This window comes from Scylla paramamosain, chromosome 22 (assembly GCF_035594125.1).
Source record: "Scylla paramamosain isolate STU-SP2022 chromosome 22, ASM3559412v1, whole genome shotgun sequence".
Classification (NCBI taxonomy): Eukaryota; Metazoa; Arthropoda; class Malacostraca; order Decapoda; family Portunidae; genus Scylla; species Scylla paramamosain.
Window position 1 is genome coordinate 1,007,501 of NC_087172.1, and position 22,500 is coordinate 1,030,000.

Below are 22,500 nucleotides of genomic sequence, written 5' to 3' on the forward strand. Positions count from 1 at the left end.
ATGAGGATAATGAAGAAGAAGAAGAAGAACAAGAAGAGCAAGAAGAACAAGAAGAACAAGAACAAGAACAAGAAGAAGAACGAGAAGAAGAAGAAGAAGAAGAAGAAAGGGCAGAAACATTAATAAAACTCTTAGCAAACTCGCAAACTAAGACAGATAGGCCAGAGAGAGAGAGAGAGAGAGAGAGAGAGAGAGAGAGAGAGAGAGAGAGAGAGAGAGAGAGTAATATGTCCTTTACTTGCCTCACTCAGGAAAGATGTTCCACCACCACCACCACCACCACCACTACCACCACCACCATCACCACAGCAGGCCACAGCGGGGTTTCCATTGAGCCTAAATAGTATTTCCCCTCTTCCTCTCTCCCTCTCCCTCTCCCCAAGCCGTGAAACATTACCTTTACTTGATGAGAAAACTTTCATCACCGAAATCAGAGAGAGAGAGAGAGAGAGAGAGAGAGAGAGAGAGAGAGAGAGAGAGAGAGAGAGAGAGAGAGAGAGAGAGAGAGAGATTTAGACTCATAACTTCTAGGATTACACATCATAATAACGGGAGAGAGAGAGGAGGAGAGGATTGTGTTTCTCTCTCTCTCTCTCTCTCTCTCTCTCTCTCTCTCTCTCTCTCTCTCTCTCTCTCTCTCTCTCTCTCTCTCTCTCTCTCTTTCTAATCTTATACCTTACCTAATGGCACCCAATCACCTGAGCTTCACCTGGTCAATCCAAGCCTTCTCAGGTGTGGGGCAATTTACAGGTAAGCCTTAATTGTGTAGACTCAGGTGTGCGGCGTCCCTCAAATCCTGCCTATTGGGGAGCAGGTAAACTTCTAATATTGGTAAGTGTGTGGAGGTGAGGAAGTGAGAGGAAGGTGAGGTGAGGGAAGGAGGAAGAGGAAGGGAGGAGATGGTAAGACGGGAGGGAGGAAGTGAAGTGAGGAAAGGAAAGTGAAGATAAGGGAAAGGAAAGGAAAGAAGGGGAAGAGAACGGAGGTTGATAACAAGGAAGGGTAAGAAACTAGGGGTGAGGAAACATAAGGATGATTGAGTGAAGAAAGTGAGGGGAATAGTAAAGAGCTGGATAAAAGGGGAGGAGGAAGAAGGGAAGAACAAGTTAAACTGAGGAAATGTGAAGAGAAAGAAGTGCAATGACGTGAGACAATGATAATGAATAAGAAATGCAGTAAGGAGAGCAGGATGAATGGAGTGAGGAAACAAGTAGGAAGGAGAGAGAGATGAATGCAGGATGAATGGAGTGAAAAATGCAGTGGAGTGAATGAATGCAGGATGAACAGAGTGAAGAAAGAAGTAGAAAGAAAATGAAAGAAGATAAACCAAAGTACAAAAGAACACATGAACACGAAGAAATAAGGGAAGCCACAAGAAGCCATCAGGCCTACACGTGACAGCCCGTATATAAAACATTCCCATCTATTTCCACCTCTCATCCCCGTCCATAAATCTTTCTAATCTTCTAAAGCCCCCTATTGACTCGCCACGAATAACCTCATTACTGAGTCTATTTCACTTCTCTATCACTCTGAGAACCAATACCTTGTCTCTCTTTTAAACCTAACTTTATCAAGCCATCAGACTAACCAATGGCGGTCCCTGTACAAGACATATCTACCTATTTCCACCTCTTATCCCCATCCATAAATATCTAATCTTCTAAACCCCCTAATGACTCGGCACTGGCAACCTGATTACTGAGTCTATTCCAGTCATCTACCACTCTATTTCAGACTCAATTTCTTCTTACCTTTCTCTTGAATCAAATTTTACCAAGCCTGAAGCTGTGAATGGAGAGCAATAAGCGTGAGATGGAAGCAATACGAGGCGCGAGGCAGGTGAGGAGGGCAGGTGAGGCTTGATTGGACGGTGCAAGGCGAGCAGGTGAGGTGATTGGGGAGGTGGAGTGATTTGGGAAGAGATGAGGCACGTGCGTCTGCCATTACAGGATTGCTACTCTGCTGCTGCTGCTGTTATTGCTGTTATTGCTGTTATTGCTGCGTCTAATGTGCTCCTGCTGTGCTGAGTGTCTTCTGCTTATCATTTCTTAAAGTTGTGCTGTTGTAGAGTTCGTTTTCTTGTTTTCTTTTCTTAGTATTTGGCTTGCTTTTAGTTTGCTATTTTTATTTTTATTTGTTTCTTTGCTTTTTTTAACTTTTTGTTCATATTTTAGTTTTGTAATGTTGTGCTAGTTATTTCCCAAAGTTGTGGTGTTGCGATGTTTCCTTCACTAATATTTATCTTTCATTTTTGGCTTCATTCTGTTGGTTTTCAATTACGTTCGTTTCACCACTTGTCATTTCCGTGTTTGTTTCATTATCTCCCTTGTTTTCTATTTTTTTTTCTTCTTCTCTTTCCAACTCATGTGTTTCTGTCGTTTGCATTATCTTTTCCTCTTTAGTTTTTCCTTTCCTAGTAATATTCTTTTACTAACTGGCTTTGTGTCTGTTTGTTCTTCTGCTGCTGTCTCTACTGATCCTCCTCCTCCTCCTCCTCTTCTTCCTCCTCCTGCTCCCCCTTCTCCTGCTCCTGCTCTTCGCCTTCCCGTTACGCTTATGTGTTTTGTTTCTGGTGTTTGTGTTTCGTTTGTTCCTGTTTGTGTCGCGGAGTTAAGTCAACTCTGGCGCTTCGCTGGTATCGAATCTAAATATTTACATGGCAAGCCTCTCTCTCTCTCTCTCTCTAAGACACAGGCACACTACTAAACCGTACCCCAAACACACACACACACACACACACACACACGCTCTCCCATCAAGCCAACCTTTCTGCCAGGGCGTAAGGGACAATCTGATGTTATCTCTCGGAAAGTGAACGTATGGCGGAGCTCAGCGTGTTTTACTATTCACATCCTCTTTACATACATTTGCCGGCTGGGTTGTGGGGAAATGGCTGGGAAGGAAACACGACAGCGGTAAGGGGCGGCAGTCAGTCACTCAGTCAGGCGGTCAGGCGGACAGTTAGGTAGGTTGGTGGTTGGTTAGGCAGTTTGTTAGTCAGTTAGGTCGGTTAGTCAGTCAGGCAGTCAGTTAGTTGGTTAGGCATTTAATTTGCTGGTCAGTCAGTCACTCTGTTAGTTTGTTTGTTAGGCAGGCAGTCATTCTTTAATTAACTCGCTCACTTACTCACAAACACACACACACACACACATACACATACCAAACCACTCGCTGACAAACCCTGCCGTCATGCATCATAAAACACGCATCAAATCAGGCCAGGCAGGCACCGTGGCGTCACACACACAACAAAACGCCGACCAATCATCCCCGTCAAACTGTCATGACCCGCTTCAAACCCACACCAATCACTATACACCCCCGACACACCCACACCCCCCTTGACACACCCACACACCCCCTGACACACCCCACCCACACACAGAGACACGAGGTAATAAAGGAGATCTCTGGGCTTAATACGCAGGTTTGGGCCAAGACAAGGACTTAGTGAGGGAGTGAATGCATGCAACTCTGCTTTAATAAACACCCGCTGAAGCGTTTGCTGGGGACACGGCGACGGTGGTGGTGGTGGTGGTGGTGGTGGTAGTGGTGGTGGTGGTGGTGGTAACGTGTTCCCAGCATTACTTAAAGCTGCCTGGCGCCTCACACTCCCATGAAATTAGCCTCTACTAACATCTTTATCTGATCTCCGGCTAGGGACTTTCAGACAACCTGACGCTGTACTCGCTCACCTGTTGAACACCTGAGGGAGCGCCGACCCTCCTCCGCCCTCGCCCCCTCCGCCCAGACGAAGCCACAGTCGTGTTTGGGATCCGAACGCAGCGATGCACGCACTGACAGACACACACACACACACACACACACACACACACACTTCCGTATAGTGTTTGCATTACTATGTTATCGTGTGTGTGTGTGTGTGTGTGTGTGTGTGTGTGTGTGTGTGTAGATGGACGTATCCGAAGTATTGGAAGGGATGTTGGCGGCGGCGGCGGTGGTGGTGGTGATGGCATTAGTAGTAGTAGTAGTAGTAGTAGTAGTAGTAGTAGAAATTTCTCTCTCTCTCTCTCTCTCTCTCTCTCTCTCTCTCTCTCTCTCTCTCTCTCTCTCTCTCTCTCATATTTTATCTCGTAACATGAGTGGCTGTCTCTCTATTCACTGATGTGTGTGTGTGTGTGTGTGTGTGTGTGTGTGTGTGTGTGTGTGTGTGAGAGAGAGAGAGAGAGAGAGAGAGAGAGAGAGAGAGAGAGAGAGAGAGAGAGAGAGAGAGAGAGAGAGAGAGAGAGAGAGAGAGAGAGAGAGAGAGAATCACGTTTGCTTCAGGATATTGCACGGAGACTCAATAGACACGTGAGGGAAGAGGGGAGAAGAGAGAGAGGGGACACACACACACACACACACACACACACACACACACACACACACACACACACACACACACACACACACACACACACACACATGACCCAGACCACAATTCAACCTTCACTATGCACACACACACACACACACACACACACACACACACACACACACACACACACGTCTCCCCCAGGCATTCACAAACACGTGCTATTGTTTACAAACATGAAGGAGGAAAGCCTGAAGGACCGCGGGCTGAGGGGAAATGCGGGAGTGAGGGACGTGGAGCGAATAGAGGGAAATTGAGAAACGCAAGGAATTAAATAGAGAAAGACAGAACGAATGGAGTGAAAATTAAGTGAGAAAAGCAACGAATGAAACTGAGAAAGATAGAATGAATATAGTGAAAAATTGAGAAAACAAAGAATGAAACGAATGAAATGCAGAAAGATAAAACGAATAGAGGGAAAATTCGACGGAATATTTGAGGAAGGAAATAATATAATGGCGAATTGACAGAACGAAGAGTGAAAATCGAGAAAGCCAACGAGTGAAATTGAAAAAGATGGAACGGAGAGTGGAAACTGAAATGGCAAGGAATTAAATGGATGAAGTGGAGGAAGATGGAACGAATGGAGGGAAAAATGAGAAAGCTATTCACGAAATGGAGAATGATAGAACGAATGGAGCGAAAACTTGAGAAGGCAACGAATGAAATACAAGGAAGTGAGAATAATAAGAGTGAAAATTTATGTAGTAAAAATTCACGAGTAAAATTTGGTAAAGCAAGAAGAAATGAAATGCAATGAAATAAGAAACACAAAACGAGAAGATCGAAAATTTATGAGTGAAAAAACTGAAAGTGAAAATTCTGGAAGAGAAAATGTGAGAAAGCAACAAATGAAATAGCACAAGAAAAGACAGAAATGAGTAAGTAAAAACTGGTGATAAATGACGAAGGAAGAAAACGGAGAATTAAAGGAAAAAGATAAAGAAAAGACAAAAGGAAAACAATCACTCAAAAAAAAAAAAAAAAAGAAAAACAATAAATAACGTAAAAAAATGCCAGGAATATGAGAAACCTAGCAATTTTTAAAGAAGAAAAAGAAGAAAAGAAGGAAAAGAAAACGAAGAGGAGGAAGTAAAAGGGAAGATGGATGTGTGCGTGGAACAAATAAAATAAGTTGACCTTGTTTTGAATTGGGGCAAAAAATAAGAAGAAAGTCTTGAATCGGACCTGAAAGTCTGTGTGTTGACTTTGTCCCGAGTGCAGCGGAGGGAGAAACTGTGCAGCAGGAGGAGGAGGAGGAGGAGGAGGAGGAGGAGGAGGAGATGTAAAGGCAAGGTGGAGAAGTGAGATAGTGGATAGAATAGTGGAAAAGAAGACATACACGAGAAAGCTGGAAATAAAAAGAAATCACTAGAGAGAGAGAGAGAGAGAGAGAGAGAGAGAGAGAGAGAGAGAGAGAGAGAGAGAGAGAGAGAGAGAGAGAGAGAGATATCCCAGTCCCCACCATAGATAACGGGAAAGAACACAAGAAAACAAAGAAAACTACAGAAAGTCATCAGGTCTACACGTGGCAATCTCTGTATAAAGCATGTCTGTCTATTTCCACTATCATCCACGTCCATAAATTTGTCTAATCTTCCTTCAACCTTTTCACTGTTCTTCAATTTTTTCCCATTATCATGTACAGCTTTTTAAAATACCTTTGTTTTTGTGCGAGTCTCTTTAAAAATGTACTTCTGGGGCTAAGCAAAGATGAAATTAGTCATATTTTTTTTTCTTCATGTCCATCCCTAACAACTAAGGTGATTTCATAAAAAGAAGACAAGCATAGCAGTTCACTATTGACTCAACACAAACAAGGCCTGATTACTGAGTGTCTTCCATTAATATACCACCACCTGTATTTTCTATCATATCAACACATCTCGTTATATACTTTCTTACTATATTTCTCCATTTCATACCCAATTTCTTTCTATCTCTTTTAAAACCTAACTTCATCAAGCCATTAGACCAACACGTGGCAGTTCTTACATACTAATAACATATACCTAGCTATCTCCACCTATCATTCCGATCCATAAATTTATCTTATCTAAAGTTCCGTATTGACTCAGCACAAGACAGCAAAGACACCCCACCTCCCAACACACCTGAGCAAACACCTGTACTGCCTCCGGAACTTGCTAATTACGCCGCAACTCACGGCTGCACCACCTGAATTACTCGCTTACCTGCCAGTATCGGCGCCGGGAGACAGTGCAGAGTCAATTGGAAGCTTCAAGAGGATTAGATAAGCTTGTGAGTGGGGATGATAAGTGGGAATAAGTAGGTATATTTTATAGAGGGACTGCCACGTGTAGGTCTGATGGATTCTTGCAGCTTCCGTTATTTTCTTGTGTTCTTGTGATGGAATTTGTGATTTTATTTATTTATTTATTTATTTTCTTGCATGTAAGGTGTTAAATTCTGAATTTTCTTTAGTTTCCAGTTTGTTTTTTTCTACTTGTTGCTTTAATACATGGGGAGAAAGTTTTAGCTCTCTCTTTCTTTCTCTCTCTCTCTCTCTCTCTCTCTCTCTCTCTCTCTCTCTCTCTCTCTCTCTCTCTCTCTCTCTCTCTCTCGTTTCAAGTGATCTTCCGCAGCCATTTTATTTTTTGCCTTTTTACCTCATTTTTCTTCACCAAACTTTCCCCGAAACATTAATTGCATCACTTCTTGCTTCATTTTTGCTTCTCACGTTCATACTTCAATTTCTTCGCATCTCCCACGCGTAATTACTTATATATATTATTTTCTATCACTTAAACTTTCTTGCACTAAAAGCTCAACTTCTCACATTTTTCTTGCTACACTTTTTTTTTTTTTTATTTACTTCCTTCCCGCATTTCTCAATTTCCGAATTGCATCTTTCTCTGGAATTCCTTCCTTTCTTTTTCATTCGGTGGAGAGAAAAAACAAGCAAGTCTTTTTTATATATATTCTAATTAATTCATTGACTATCTATTATTAAGAAGGATAAATATATGAGCAACATAGAACACAGCAATATTCAGTACCAGACAAGCGTAACTCAACCCTCCGCTCATCACTCCACTTCCACACACTCCACCTGGCTGCAGCGTGAAGGGAGCATCAAGTCCTCGGGTCCTTAGTGTTCAAAGTCCAATAATACTAAAAACTGCAGTCTGCTATTGGCTTTACCTGCTTCCTCCTCGCGCTATCGGAAATCCTTGAGCTCCGGGAAACTCTTAACACGCCAGGACAGGACAGACGGCGCGGTGTTTGCTTCTTAACCTTCACGACCTGATGGGCTCTTGAAGCAGTCAGTGTATCGTAAAGACTGTATGAAACTAGGGACTTTTAACTGAGAATTTCACTAGATAGGGTATGTGACTTATTGATTTGTTGCTTAACCTTTGCTTGCCCGATGGTCTCTAGGGAAAGTCAGTTTATTGTAAGGAAAGACTGGAGGATATTTAGGACCTTTAAAATTTTGACAGCTAATGGCCCATGTTATTTAATTTCCAACCCTGGGCAATTTTACTCATCAAAAAGTAAATTACAAGTATTAAAAACCTTTATTAGACATTCAATAATACCTTTTACTGAGAGTGCTGTCTTTCAAAATCAATATCTAAACTTACACCAGACAATGATAACAAGCTGAGAAGAAGCTGTACCAGTCAAAGGGTTAACCTAGGATTTCTCTAGATACAGTACATGACTTGATGATTTTTTTAAGAGATCAGACTTAAAAGTTTAAATAATCATCTAATAGTACTGAAAAATAAAATGTTGAAATGGCAAAGGCTTTAGAAAATTTATGAGTGAGTGATGGTTAGGTGCTGTGTTTTGTGTGTGAGTGTCGTCTGTCTGTCTGTCTGTCTGTCTCCGCATATGTTTGTCTCTCTGTATGACTCAGTTATATAGGCTCAAAAGTTAGTTCACAGGTTCACTTTTTTGTCTGTTTTGTCTATTTAAACTACACTGTTTGCAAAGAACTGACAGGCGCTTTGGATGTCCATCTATCTATCTATCTACCTGTTTTACCTATTCACCTGTCTACCTCCGTGACATTACATTTAAGAACTGAAGGACGGCTAGGAAACGTAGGTAGATTTTGAACTAAAGAAAACAGAGACGCCTGAAGCAAACTTTTTAAACTAGAGGGCGACTTAGACTGAAGAAAGATTTGAAATTAACAACTTTTTAAATGAAGGACTTTGGAATTAAAGGACGGCTGAAATGAAAGGCAGTCCTGTCTGTCTTTCCGTCCATCTGTCTGCCTAATGGTCTCAGCAAGCCAGTGAACGGTAATAAAAGTGAAGGAACTTTCCACTTTTGCCGCTCAAACACGGAGGCTGGCGAGGTCCCGGTGAGGTCTGGCCCGCTCCCTGTGCCTGACCGGGCCGCTGCCTCGGATATTACCGAATTACAAGCCTGAAGGGACGCCACCGGAGTTTGAGATGGAATTATTTAGCGGAACGTGAGTCATTTAGGCAAACAATGGTGGACTGATGCTTGTGGGGGAGAGAGAGAGAGAGAGAGAGAGAGAGAGAGAGAGAGAGAGAGAGAGAGAGAGAGAGAGAGAGAGAGAGAGAGAGAGAGAGAGAGAGAAAGTTGAATGTATCTTTGAACGTTTCAGGGATCAAGGAAAACAAAAAAAAAGGAAAAAGGAAAAAATCAGTTCCCAATGGCGTAGAAGAAGAAGAAGAAGAGGAGGAGGAGGAGGAGGAGGAGGAGGAGGAGAAAATAGAGGAGGAGAAAACAGAGGAGAAAATAGAGGAGAAAATAGAGGAGGAGAAAACAGAGGAGGAGAAAAAAGGGGAGGATGAGGAGGAGGAGGAGGAGGAGGAAAAGGAGAAGAGAAATGAAAGAAATACAAAAGAGAGAAATTTAAAAAGAAAGTAGCGTGGGGGAGAGAAAAGGAGGAGTAGGAACAAGAAAGAAAAGAGGAAAAAAGAAAAGGAAAGGGTGATACAAAAAAAGGAAAATGAAAAAAAAATATAAGAAGAAAGTAGAGTGAAGAGAAGCCGAAGAAGTGAAGCGAAACACACACACACACACACACACACACACACACACACACACACACACACACACACACACACACATGACACCCAGACAGAGACAGACGGACAGACAAAGTGAGCCAGACAGACACATCACTACAACTCGACGGCCATGTGCAGTGAGCGAGGGAGAGGAAGAGTGAGAGAGAGAGGGAGAGAGAGGAGAGGAAGAGTGAGAGGGAGAGTGAGGGGAGAAGAGGAAGCGAGGAGAGGGAGGGACTGGCAGCTCTCCACGCACGGGAGGAAGGGGGATGAGAGGAGGAGGAGGAGGAGGAGGAGGAGGAGGAGGAAGAGAGAGGGAAAAGACATGCCACTTATCGATGAACAACAAACGGGAGGAGTAGAGGAGGAGGAGGAAGGGGAGGAGGAGGAGGAAGAGGAGGAGGAGGAAGAGGAGGAGGAGGAGGAGGAGGAGGAGGAGGAGGAGGAGGAGGAGGAGGAGGAGGAGGAGGAGGGAAGAAGAGGATGATGACGATTAAAGAAAGCAAAATATATATAATCTAACAAAAAATAATAATATTCCTAATTAATCACCATTTTTACGCAGAATCGAGAGAGAGAGAGAGAGAGAGAGAGAGAGAGAGAGAGAGAGAGAGAGAGAGAGAGAGAGAGAGAGAGAGAGAGAGAGAGAGAGAGAGAGAGAGAGTTTACTATATATCTCAAGTGTTTTCATTTCTTTTATTCTCGTCTTTTCTTTACGACTTACGCTGAAGAGGGGGACAGTTTTCCCAGAGTACGATATTTAACAGGGAAATGTACGACGGCAGAGGAGGAGGAGCCGCGCCAACCCAGACCCAGACCCAGCCCTGCCCTAGCCCTCCCTGCCCAGCCTCGCTTCGCATAATTTAACTCGCAATGATAAAAGATCGGCTTCTTCTCCTCCTACTCCTTTTTTTCTTCTTTTTCCTCTTAGAAGCGAAATGAGAATGGGAGAAAAGAGGATATTGAAGTAAGGGAAGAAAGAGGAACGGAAGAGGAAGATGGTATAGAAGAACATGATCACACACAGTAGTAGTAGTAGTAGTAGTAGTAGTAGTAGTAGTTCAATGATAAAAAACTAAGTTTGCTCGAATCCAACTGATAAGATAAAGTGAAATTTGTCAACATTTTAAGCGCAAATCATATACATAATAATAATAATAATAATTCTCTCTCTCTCTCTCTCTCTCTCTCTCTCTCTCTCTCTCTCTCTCTCTCTCTCTCTCTCTCTCTCTCTCTCTCTCTCTCTCTCTCTCTCTCTCTCTCTCTCTCGGAAACCTGACAGAGGGGATGCAACAAGGGTGACACAAGCAAAACTTAGCGGCAGTAAGCAGGACAGGACGAGAAGTAATGTGTTCAAGCTTTATAAAGTTAGATTTAAAAAAAGAGATAGGAGGGGATTGTTTCTCAAATAGAGTGGCAGATGAATGTGATAGACTCGGTAATCAGGTTGTTAGTGCCGAGTCATTAGGGAGATTTACAAGAAGATTAGACAGATTTATGGATGAGGATGATAGGTAGAAATGGGGAGGTACGTTTCTTACAGGGACTGCCACGTGTAGGCCTGATGGCTTTCTGCACCAACGCTTATTTTTGTATGTTCCTACTCTTTCACTGCTACGTGGCGCATCGTTTCTTAACTACAAACTACCTTCAGATTTGTTTTTCTATTCTACAGCCATCTATAAACATTTTACTCATTAGGAATTGGAGAAACTATATATTTAATTTTTTTTTTTTTCTCTATGCCGCTGTTTGCTGACTGGCCTTGCTAGGGATGTGTGTAGGCAGCTGCGCTATGCCGAAGTTCCTGGGATGTAGCACGGTGGTCCACGAGACTCTCTCTTTCCATTAGGGGCCGACGAGGCTAAGAGTGAGAACAGTGTGTGTGTCGGGGCGATTGCTGGCCTGGCATATTGATAGATAGATAGATAGATCGAGAAATGGTGAAAATAAATAAAGAAAAAACTATTCCTATTACTACTACTACTACTACTACTATTACTACTACTACTACTACTACTACTACTACTACTATTACTACGAGTACCGCTACCACTACAAGGACAGACCTACGTTTACTCAGACTTTACACAGTTACCACTATCACCACAACAACAACAACCATTCCACTATTACAACAGCCGCTACCACCACCACCACCACCACTACAGACAGACAGGTATTTACTCAAACTCTCCTCAATATTTTCACTCCCTGCATATCCCGGTGAAAAGGCTGAGGGGGGCTGGAGGTCATACAGGGCAGCGTAAATCTGGCAGAAAGAGCGGTAAGTGCAGGTTTTGGTGGCGCGTCCAGCCCTCTCATTCCCTCTCATTGGAAAGTGAAGACCAATATTTTCTCAAGCCATGACGCCATTGACCCGTGATGATGGTAATAATGACGGTGATAACGATGCTTCTTCTCTCCACTGGCGGGGAAGAGGAAGGGGCGGAGGGAGAAGGGGGAGACTGGTAGTAGTAGTAGCGGAGGTGGTGGTGGAAGAGGGGAGGTAAAAACGTAGGTATTAGTGATAGTGGTGGAGGAGGGAGGGTGGTGTAGATGGTGCCAGATGGTGAGAAGAAGAGGAGGAGGAGGAGGAGGAGGGTCAAGGATGGGTAAGGAAGATGAATGGATGAGAAAGAGGAGGAGGAGGAGGAGGAGGAGGAGGAGGAGGAGGAGGAAAAGGAAGAAGAGGATGCATGAGAGGAGAAATGTTAGCAAGGAAGAAGGAAACGGAGAAGGTTTATGGAGGATAGATGAAGATAGGAGGAGGAGGAGGAGGAGGAGGAGGAGGAGGAGGAGGAGGAGGAAGAGTAAGAGAAGGTAGTGAAGTAAAATAATCAGAAGAATAAATGAGGAAAAAGGAAAAGTGTACCCAGCGAAGGAAAAGGAAGGAGGAGGAGGAGGAGGAGGAGGAGGAGGAGGAGGAGGAGGAGGAGGAGGACAGAGGATTAAGACTTAGAGACTCGCCTCTGCCTCAGTAAAATAAATGTGATGGATTGTCTAAAGTGAAATGCTTGGATAGGATTTATTTCATCTCCAGAGAGAGAGAGAGAGAGAGAGAGAGAGAGAGAGAGAGAGAGAGAGAGAGAGAGAGAGAGAGAGAGAGAGGGGTGATTCATGGCCTCAAATATGAAAAACTATGCCCTCACGGGTGACACGCATTTGAGGATTATTCTTAGTAGTAGTAGTAGTAGTAGTAGTAGTAGTAGTAGTAGTAGTAGTAGTAGTGTTAATAATGATACTGACTGACTGATTGACTGACTAACTAAATGAACTGATGACTGACTGACTGACTGACTGACTGATTGACTTAATGACTGACTGACTTAATAACTAAATGACTAACTGACTGACTAACTGACTCTTACTGATATAGTGGTGTTAGTAGTAGTAGTAGTAGTAGTAGCAGCAGGAGGCACGTAACATTAAGAAATACAAAATTCGCTGCCGAGAACATTTTCAAACTTTCACTTTCAGCTCAAACTTTCCAGAGTGGCGCGCGGAGAAGTTCCGGTCTACATTTATTTAAAAGCTCAAGGTACGACTTTGCTCGGGAAAATATGATGATGGTGGTGAAGGTGGTGGCTGTAGTGGCGGTGGTGGTAGTGGTGGTAGTAGTAGTAGTAGTAGTAATAGTAACAGTAGTAGTAGTAATGTCATTATTGTTGTAGCAGTAAAAACAACAGCAATAAAACAAAAAGTAGTAGTAGTAGTAGTAGTAGTAGTAGTAGTAGTAGTAGTAATAGTAACTCCACCATTAACAGCAATAGAAATAGTAGCAGCAGTAGAAATAGTAGTAAAAACATATTAGTAAACCTCAAAATAACACCAGTAAAAGTACTACCTATTAAGGACACAAGTAATAGAAGTAATAGGAGTAATGATAGAAGCAGTAATAGCAGTACACATATTACTCCTCACCGTATAATAACTATATAATCACCCGGCACTTCTCATCCCTAATTACAGCACAGTGTCACTCCTCTGTTGGCACCGGGAACAGCGCAGCAAGGCACACCAGGTGAATTATCTACACCTGGCCTTTATGAGAGTGCCATTTGAGTGCCTGGGGCGGGATGGCACCTTGTGGGCGGGACAGGTGGTGTGTGTGTGTGTGTGTGTGTGTGTGTGTGTGTGTGTGTGTGTGTGTGTGTGTGTGTGTGTGTAATGATGTGTGTAAATAAGTCAGTTGATGATATCTTTTAATTACAATGTTCTTTCTTTTTTACCATTATGAAGTTTCTCTCTCTCTCTCTCTCTCTCTCTCTCTCTCTCTCTCTCTCTCTCTCTCTCTCTCTCTCTCTCTCTCTCTCTCTCTCTCATTAAAACCTGTAGGCCTCACGCCGCTATGTAAATATGGGTAATATATTCCACCCTGATGGATCACACTGATGAAACACACACACACACACACACACACACACACACACACACACACACACACACACACACACACACACACACACACACACACGAATATATTTGAGGAAACACACAATTCTGTTACCCGGGTAGTGTGTATTGCGTGTGTGTGAGAGGGAGAGAGCGGGACAGAATGCCTTTACAACACCATCTTCCGTTCCTCAGATATATACAGGAATACGAGTTTATGGTAGGGTAGGGTAGGGTAAGGTAGGAGGGGTGGGGTAAGGTAGGGTAGGTTACGGTAGAGTAGGAAGGGTAAAGCAAGGTACTGTACGGTAGGGTAAGGGTAGGGTAGGGTAGGGTGGGGTGGGGTACGGTAGGGAAGGTCACGGTTGGTTAGGAAGGGTGAGGCAAGGTAGGGTAGGGTAGGGTTAGGTTAGGTTAGGTTAGGTTTGTTAGGTTAGGTTAGGTTAGGTTAGGTTAGCTTAGGTTAGGTTAGGTTAGGTTAGCTTTGTTTCTCTTTCTCTGTTTGTCTGTGTCTCTGTTATGGTATTCTCTCTCTCTCTCTCTCTCTCTCTCTCTCTCTCTCTCTCTCTCTCTCTCTCTCTCTCTCTCTCTCTCTCTCTCTCTCTCCCAAGTCCCATTTCCTTACATAATATTTATCAAACTCTTCCTACTACTACTACTACTACTACTACTACTGAATAAAGAAAAATAACAGTAATACCACCTCAGTTCTTTCCTCCAAAACTTACTAATAACTTGATTCCCGCTCGTTCCCTTCTCTAATTATAAGGATACTAATTATTAAGGCCGCCTAACGTTGCCTCCCTTCGCTACAGAGTTTAATATTTTCTTCCTCCCTCCCTCCCCCTCTCAGCATTGCGGCGCTAATATATAAGGCTTGCGGTTTTATGCATCAGTAATATTTCTGGATTTACGTGATGGGGTAATGGTGGTGGTGGTGGTGGTGGTGGTGGTGGTCAGTGTGGCCGAGGTGGTGGTAGTAAAAGTAATAGCTGTTGTTTTTGTGCTGTTGTTTTCTAGTAGTAGTAGTAGAAGTAGTAGTAGTAGTAGTAGTAGTAGTAGTAGTTTATAGACAAAATTAGAAAATACGAGGCGAAGTTTTGTTCAAATTAAATTCTCTCTCTCTCTCTCTCTCTCTCTCTCTCTCTCTCTCTCTCTCTCTCTCTCTCTCTCTCTCTCTCTCTCTCTCTCGTTGGTGCTAAAATAAAAGGTTCATAACGTTACTTTTCTACCTCACTTTTGAACTGTACAGAAAATAAGTGCGGTGGTCAAGCCAAAAAGAAAAGAAAAGAAAAAAAGAAGGAAAAATTAGTGAAAAATAATTTAATTCCCCCCTCTCAAAAAGTTGAACAGAAAATGACTTTATGACAAGCTCTGTTCCCATAATTTAACTTTATTACTAATTACACCACGTTCATATTACTGCCACTGTTTCTTTCTTTCTCTCTCTCTCTCTCTCTCTCTCTCTCTCTCTCTCTCTCTCTCTCTCTCTCTCTCTCTCTCTCTCTCTCTCTTTTAACGTTTCTTCCTCCGCAACGTGACTGTAATAGCTTCTGAAAAAAAAATGTCTTTAATTGAGGAGAAAACAAGGAGGATATTTTTGCGTTCATTTCTATTATTAACTTATTCAGTACCATCAATATATATTTTTCTTTCATTTTTTTTTATTATTTGACTTTTCCTAATTTCTTTTTTTTTTACAATAAGTTACGAACAGTGATGAAAAAATGTATTAAGTTCAAAAGTTTCTCACATTCTACTGAAACTGAACTTCAACTTACTACAAGAAAGTATTTTTGTTACATTGTGGTCTCTCTCTCTCTCTCTCTCTCTCTCTCTCTCTCTCTCTCTCTCTCTCTCTCTCTCTCTCTCTCTCTCTCTCTCTCTCTACTAAAAGTTCAGGTGCATTTTACATCATTTCAACTCAAACCAATAAAGTATTTTTATTACATTGTGGTCTCATCAATTATCCTCTCTCTCTCTCTCTCTCTCTCTCTCTCTCTCTCTCTCTCTCTCTCTCTCTCTCTCTCTCTCTCTCTCTCTCTCTCTCTCTTACATTTGGCTACGTTCTACAATATCGCAATAGAAAATACGAAGAAAAGAAGGTAATATTAATATACACTTAATATTAGGAAGAAGAAAATATGAGAAAGAAAATTCCTGCTCTCTCTCTCTCTCTCTCTCTCTCTCTCTCTCTCTCTCTCTCTCTCTCTCTCTCTCTCTCTCTCTCTCTCAGAATCGCGAGAAAGAAGCCATAATTTTAGTGGAAAAAATCTAATATATTTCACCGTTCACTTAAGTTGTTTGGTTCATAATTTTCCTTGTAGCATTATTTACACTTTTTCACGCCTGACTAAGATTAAACGTCAAGAAAAAGAAATAGTTGACTCTCCTACTTAAATATATTTTTATTTTTTACATACTTGCTTAAATCACATCGTTCACATTTCATTTAAACACTGTTTCTTTTTATTTTCTTCCCCATTATTTATTTATTTGTTTTTTCGGATTGGGTCAGGAAAATTATCGTACATTGCAACATATAGAAAAGGGGAAAAAAAGATGGCGTGCCTGAAATTTTTGTCATATATTTTTTACTATTTTTTTTCTTTATATGTTCCATTTTTATTTTACTTTTTTTTGTTTTTTTACGAGGAAAATTATCGTACGTTACACTTTTAGTCAAGAAAAGAAAGATGGCGTCCCTAAAACTGGCTGTCATATATCTTTTTATCCATATTCTGTATCTCTGTTTCTCAACTCTTCCTTATCTTCCCTTCTCCATTTATTCGTATGTCTTAAAGAAGGATTTATATTTTTCTCTCACTTGATCAAATCGCTTCGTTCATATTTTCTTCATCTTTTCATTTTATTTCTTGGGTGGAGGGAAAGAAATGACCGTAAATTAAACACATAAATATAAAAAGAAAGATCTCCCTAGAATGTCATGATCTATTACGAGTTTTTGCCTTTTTAATCTCTATTTTTTTCTTTTACTTCCCTTCATGTTTCTTTTCTTTATTTATTTACTCGTTCTTTCGATTTTTTTTTTTATGGCGCAGAAAATAATCGTAAATTATGCACATAGAAATAAAATAAATATATAAATAAATAAACAAAGAAAAATAAAACTTGCTAAAAACATCATTGTCTATCATAAATTTTAGCTTTTTTCTAAACCTCACGCTTTTTTTATTCACTTAAAATTCCTTTACTTATTTATTTACTCGTTCCTTCATTTTTAATGGCCCAGAAAACGATCGTGAATCACACACATTGATAAAAAAGAAAGAAAGAACAATTACTTGCCTCAAATATTACTGTCCATCTTAAACTTTTCAATCCTTTTTTGTTTTTAAATCTCTTTCTTGTTCCTCGTAATCCCTTTCTTTATTTGCTCTTGTGTTTGGACGAAGAAAAAGAAAGTGAATAGATTATATATGAAAACAAAGGAAAAAACACCTCACATTATCACAGTCTTTTAATTCTTCCATAAAATCTGCTTCAATCTTCTCCTTTCTTCCAATTCCTTCCTTCATTTGCCTGTGTGTTTTAGCGAAGGCACAAAACATAAATAGAAGGTAATTTACGCATTATCATAAAATTAAATTCTTTCATAAAATTCTTATATTTCTGAATCTTCCTGGCGTTTCCTTTTTCTCTGTGAAGGCAAAAGAAAATAATGACAAGAATAAAAGCCATCATAACTTAACGAAGAAATAGGAAAGATTATAATTATCAGCAGAAAATATTAAATTTATCCACAATGCTTAAACATTTGTGCATATTTCTATTTTCTTTCCGCTTTTCCCTTCAGTATGGAAGAAAAACAGTTAAATATCACGAAAAAAGAAGATAAAGATTTAAAACAATACTAAATAACTCTCCATTCATTATCTATAACCCTTTCAATTCCTAAACAAAATTTGAGCATTCTTATATCCTTCCGTCTTTTTCTTCTTTTTAGTATTGACGAAAATAAATAACCACACAGAGAGATCGAAAAACGTTGCTATTTTTCTGATTCTGGAATAATACGAGAGAAGAAAGAGTAAGATGCCAAATAAGAGAAATTAAATATCCATATTAATAAACAGAAAAAAAAAACAGCCTCTATTTTGCCAATCTTGGTTAGAAAAAAAAAATTTAAATGTTACCAATAGAGGAGAGAGTAAGATAACGAAATAAATAAGACATCCATACTAAAAGATATAGAAAAAAAACGCAACTATTTTGTCAATCCAGAAAAACAACAACAACAACAACAACAACAACAACAGCGGAGAGAATAAAATGGCAAGTGTCCTTCATACTATAAATAAATAAACAAATAAATAAAAATAAGAAGTAAAAGAACCCAAATACTCAAACATGCAAGAGACTACGAGAAAAAAAAAAAAACGATATTTTGCCGACCCTAATAAAACGCAGTAATAAAAACAAATTATCGATGAAAAAAAGTCACTGAAAAGTCCAGAACACTTACCAGGAGTCACGAGTTGTCTGCCTTTGATGTGATCTGGAAAGAGAGAGAGAGACACTACTTTTAATGGCTGACTAAAAGAAGATAATGAACAATTTTAAGAGTTCCCCCTTCCATTCTTCCTCCATTTTATGCTCTCTTTTATCCCTCTCCTTTCCTTCATCATCCCTTCCCTTGCAGTATTTTTATCCCTTCATTCATTTATTTTTCTCTCTATTCATCACCTTCTTTCATTTTTTTTTTCTCTCGTCCCTCTCCATTTCCTCCTCCTGTTACCTATCTTCATTTCTCTTTTCAACTGCCTCGTCCTTCTTTTCTTCTTTTTTCCCTTTTCTATCTTCGTGTTTTCCAGTAATTTTCTCTTCCTCCTCCTCCTTCTCCTTTCTCCTTTTCCTTCATCTACAATTTCTCTTTTTTTTCTCTTTTTAAATGTCTCGTCTTTCATTCTCTTTTTTTCCTTCTTTCCTATTATCATGTTTTCCAGTAATCTCTTTCTCCTCCTCTTCCTTCTCCTTTTTCTTCTCCTTTCTCTCCATCTACCTCTTCTCCTTCATCACATTTCCCATTCTTGTCATGTTATCATTTTTACGACCTTCATCATCATCATCGTCATTTATTTACGCTTTTTTTCTGATTTGTACAGTGATTCTCTCTCTCTCTCTCTCTCTCTCTCTCTCTCTCTCTCTCTCTCTCTCTCTCTCTCTCTCTCTCTCTCGTTTCCTGCTTTCCCGGCACTAAAATCGGCACGGGTATATAGAGAGAGAGAGAGAGAGAGAGAGAGAGAGAGAGAGAGAGAGAGAGAGAGAGAGAGAGAGAGAGAGAGAGAGAGAGAGAGAGAGAGAGAGAGTTAATGAAGGAAAGAAAACCAAAACAGTTAGGAAAAGGAAGAACAGAAGGAAGGAAGGAAGGAAAGAAGGAAAATGGAGGAGAAGGAAGAAGAAAACAGAAGGAATAAAGAGTGGTGAAGAGAAGAAGGAAAAACTATATAGAGGGAATGTCAGGGAGGAGGAGGAGGAGAAGGAGGGGGAGGAGGAGGAAGGGAGAAGAGGAAGAGAGAGGGAGAAGGTGGGGAGAGGGAGAGTAAAAGAAGGCACGAGGGAGGGAGGGAGGGGAGAGGGGAGGGAGGGAAAGAGGGTGACAGTGCCATTAGCGAAATGGTGAGTGTCACTGACAGAGAGAGAGAGAGAGAGAGAGAGAGAGAGAGAGAGAGAGAGAGAGAGAGAGAGAGAGAGAGAGAGAGAGAGAGAAAGGCTATATACATTCATAAATACGTAAATCATTCCATGTGTGTGTGTGTGTGTGTGTGTGTGTGTGTGTGTGTGTGTGTGTGTGTGTGTGTGTGTGTGTGTGTGTGTGTGTGTGTGTGTGCGTACGTACTTACACATTACTACCATTAATTCAATTGTGCAAATTTACGATCTTGCTCTTTGTTCTCTCACGATGTATTCCTCCTCCTCCTCCCCCTCCTCCTCCTCCTCCTCCTCCTCCTCCTCCTCCTCCTCCTCCTCCTCCTCCTCCTCCTCCTCCTCCTCCTCCTCCTCCTGCTCGTGGACCGTAAATCTTTCATTGTTTATTTGTTTGTGTCTATTCTTTAATGCCTCCTTGGTCACTCCCACTGTGTTGATTTGAGAGAGAGAGAGAGAGAGAGAGAGAGAGAGAGAGAGAGAGAGAGAGAGAGAGAGAGAGAGAGAGAGAGAGAGAGAGAGAGAGAGAGAGAGAGAGAGATGAATTCTGGCAATCTATGCATAGCGAAGATATACGACCCATATTCACTTAGAGAGAGAGAGAGAGAGAGAGAGAGAGAGAGAGAGAGAGAGAGAGAGAGAGAGAGAGAGAGAGAGAGAGAGAGAGAGAGAGAGAGAGAGAGAGAGAGAGAGAGATGGAAGCAGACAAGATATCGGATGTACAAGAGATTAAAAGGACACACACACACACACACACACACACACACACACACACTGTAAAGTACAAACCTACCTCACTTACATGTAGTGTGTGTGTGTGTGTGTGTGTGTGTGTGTGTGTGTGTGTGTGTGTGTGTGTGTGTGTGTGTGTGTATAAACCACCAAGAACAAGCAATAAAAGAAAAATATGAAATATCAAGAATAGCTCAGCGCTTGGCACCTTGTTTCCTCCTTAGCGACCCCCCCCCCCGTCTCTCTCTCTCTCTCTCTCTCTCTCTCTCTCTCTCTCTCTCTCTCTCTCTCTCTCTCTCTCTAAGACACCATGCACCTCACGCCCTCTCCACGCCCTCTACACACCCGCAACTCCCCTTTTCAATCCCCCACCACAACCCTGTTACCTATCTATTCACTCACTCTGAAATCCTTATAACATCCTACGACAAGAGATCCTACGCTTACAAAAGTCCTCAAAAGATCCTTCGCCTCCTTTTGCTTCCTTTCGTCTCGACTCCTACGTTTCATATCTCCACAGTCTAAAATCCTTCGCCTTTCTTCTCTTCCTTTGCTTCTAAAATCCTTCACCTCCTTCACTTACTTTCCCCTTCTTCTTCTTCTTTACCTCCCAATCCTACGCTTGTAAGATCCTCAGTCTCCTTCATATCCTTCTCATTCACATCCTACTTCTGCACAACTCTCAAGACACAAAATCCTTATCTTCCTTTCGCTTCCTACGCCTCGGACCCCGCTAGGACACCAACGCCTGTCTCACGCCCCACGCCCCCCGTTCCCAAGCAACCGCGAGCCCTGATATATCCCATTCCAGGGTCCTTCTGTAAGTCCCTGAAGGCGGCGCGGGGCAGAGTCCGCGGGAGTACTTCTGTTTGGGTCTTGAAGCAATTTAGTTTGTTTTTATTTCCGTCTTGGAGAAAGTAAGTAAAAGGAGAGAGAGAGAGAGAGAGAGAGAGAGAGAGAGAGAGAGAGAGAGAGAGAGAGAGAGAGAGAGAGAGAGAGAGAGAGTAAACTTTGCCAAGAATTGTTCGTGTGTTTTGTTTTGGTAATAATTTTCATTCTTTCTCACGATTATCAGTACTTTTTTTTCTTCTTACTTTTTATTCGCGCTCTTTCCCTCTCCTCCTCCTCTTCTTCCTAATCTTCCTCCTTTCTCTTCTCTTCCTCCTCTCTTGTTGAGTTTTTGCTCTTTTCCTTTCCTTACTTATTATTCTCATCCTCTTCCACCTCCTCCTCCATTACCTACTCCTCCTCTTCCACTACCTACTCCTCCTCCTCGTCGTCCTCCTCTTCTCCAGTTTCTTATCTTGTTTTTTTATTTTTTGCTTCTTGCATTAATAGTTTTGCTTAGTGAGTCACTAGTATGATGGATACATGTGTGTGTGTGTGTGTGTGTGTGTGCATTTGTTCCTTTTTATGTGTTTATATATACACACAAGCACATCTTTACACACACACACACACATACACACACACACACACACACACACACACACACACACACACACACACACAGAGGCGTGAGTTATGGACAGTTGGCCCAGACCTGCACGCCAGATTTTACCTCATTTGTCACACACCTCCCTCCTTTTCCCTCCATCCCTCCCTCCCTTCTCTCCATCCCTCCCTCCGTTCCTCCTTTCCTTCTTTCCCTCCATCCCTCCTTCCCTCCTTTTCCTTTCTGTCTCCCTCCCTTTTTCCCTTTACCCTTCCCTTCTTTTCCCTCCCTCACTCTCTTCTTCCCTGTTTTCCTCTCTCTCTCTCTCTCTCTCTCTCTCTCTCTCTCTCTCTCTCTCTCTCTCTCTCTCTCTCTCTCTCTCTCTCCTTTTCCTTCCCTTCTTCCCTTCTTTCCCTTCATCTCCTCCTCCGACCATCCATTCATCCCTCCTCTTCTCTTCTTCTTTTCTTCTCTTCTTCTTCTTCTTCTTCTTTTCCTGCTCCTCGTTTTCTCTCTTCCTTTTCCCCCTCCCCTCCCCTCCCCTCCCCATCTCCATCCTTCCTTTCATATTTTTCTTTTTTTCTCTTTCTTTCCTCTTATATTTATGAATCTCTGTCCCAGTCACTGCATCTCTCTCTCTCTCTCTCTCTCTCTCTCTCTCTCTCTCTCTCTCTCTCTCTCTGGTAAATTCGTCTCTCACGACTTTTGTGTTTCTTTTAAAGTTATTTACTCTCTCTCTCTCTCTCTCTCTCTCTCTCTCTCTCTCTCTCTCTCTCTCTCTCTCTCTCTCTCTCTCTCTCTCTCTCTCTCTCATGTCTCATTATTAAGTGACATAGGAGCGTACCCCCGCCCAGAGAGAGAGAGAGAGAGAGAGA

At 41.7% G+C, this 22,500-nt stretch overlaps 1 protein-coding gene across 2 annotated transcripts in view; it reads right to left on the bottom strand.

Annotated features, from left to right (window-relative positions):
* LOC135111404 (somatostatin receptor type 5-like) overlaps window positions 1-22,500 on the bottom strand; it is a 191,339-nt gene that overhangs the window by 72,767 nt on the left and 96,072 nt on the right. For both annotated transcript variants that reach the window (XM_064024658.1, XM_064024660.1), the window contains one exon: window positions 18,278-18,310. The gene's annotated coding sequence lies outside the window, so the exon portion shown is untranslated. The remainder of the gene's footprint in view (window positions 1-18,277; window positions 18,311-22,500) is intronic.